Raw genomic sequence first — 1,393 nt, forward strand, 5'->3', positions numbered from 1 at the left:
TAGAAGGGACCACCCCATGTGGGAAAAGTAGGTGAGAGAAAGTGTGGGGAAAGAGAATGGCATATGGGGACTAGGGGCTGCATGCATGCATATGGGCTCTCATTTTGTGTCCGGCGTCCCCGGTAGAGACTCTATACATAGAGTCTCTACCGGGGACGCCGGACACAAAATGAGGCGCTATTTAGCTTTGGGGGATGCGACTGGGACGCGATTTTCTCCATTTCTTGTCCGCCGTCCCCCAAACGCCGTTTGGGGGACGCGACTGGAGATGCTCTCATATCGCCATCGCCAAACCCTAGGGTGAAACCTAAGACCTAAGGTGAGTGTCCTCTCATACCTCCCTCTCACTGCCCCTTCTCCTACTCTAATTTGGTATAGCCTATCTCTGTTATGTGAATTGGATGTGCGCGTTTTTAACTGCTAAATAGATCAACGGTTCTGGGAACATGTATGTACTAGATTTATCAGCGGTTCCTGGGACCATATATGTGCTAGATTTTTTTTTTTGGAACTCACGCATTAGATATACCTTCCTGCAGACAGATTCATCATTTGCGTACAAATAGCTCAGGTTTCCTACTAGCGCTTCTCAAATAATTTTTAGTATTGAATCACTGCTCCAAATTTTGTACAGATTTGTTGAGATGGACGAGGTCGCGGAGCCAAGGAGAGGTGTTGCGGACTCACCGCGAGCTTGCAGGTGGACAAGGCAGAAGATGTCGAGGTTCTGGAAGTGGTTGATGTTGCAGCCACGGGTATTGCGGTGATCAGCAACAGGGCATCTCACCACATCTAGATAACAATCTCCATGTAAGCTCAGTCCATTCGTCTCCAATTTTCTACTCGGTTCTTCTACAGTATGACCTGTAGATTCCTACACCAATGACTAGCAAGATGTTGTCTACAATTGCCCTGTTTTTCTACTATGTTTGGTCCTGATCAGAACATATGTTGTTCCTCTCCTTGTTTCTCTTTTCATGGTAAGAACCATACTTAGCTTGGCTTTGTGGCTTCATGACTGTAGGACGTTGTATGAATGGAAGAAGGTGCAGAACAGTGACAACTCATTCTTCTCTTACCTATATATGTGAGGGAAGCATCGGCAAAATCATGTAAGTTTTTTCTTCCTCTACTTGAATCTTCTATCGGCGTACTCTAATAATGGAGTTGGTACACGTGCAGTATTAATTTTCTATCATAGAAGTTGCCAACAATTGATTTTTTTATTTGGCATTTTATTTCCTTATTTAGGTTTATCCAAAAGTGTACCATTGATCATGTATAGGCAATTTATTTGGCATTTTATTTTCCATCATAGAAGTTGCCAACAATCGCACCTTTTATTCTAACTATATGACAGTGTACCATTGATCATGTATAGGCAATTTAACCT

General features: G+C 43.4%; 1 long non-coding RNA gene across 1 annotated transcript; it reads left to right on the forward strand.

Annotated features, from left to right (window-relative positions):
- The first annotated feature begins 238 nt into the window (after positions 1-238).
- LOC127338895 (uncharacterized) lies at positions 239-1,182 on the forward strand. Its single transcript, XR_007874536.2, has 3 exons — positions 239-319; positions 635-810; positions 1,025-1,182. It is a non-coding gene; the product is annotated as an uncharacterized lncRNA (long non-coding RNA).
- The last annotated feature ends 211 nt before the right edge of the window (positions 1,183-1,393 follow it).

This window comes from Lolium perenne, chromosome 3 (genome assembly GCF_019359855.2).
Source record: "Lolium perenne isolate Kyuss_39 chromosome 3, Kyuss_2.0, whole genome shotgun sequence".
Taxonomy (NCBI): domain Eukaryota; kingdom Viridiplantae; phylum Streptophyta; class Magnoliopsida; order Poales; family Poaceae; genus Lolium; species Lolium perenne.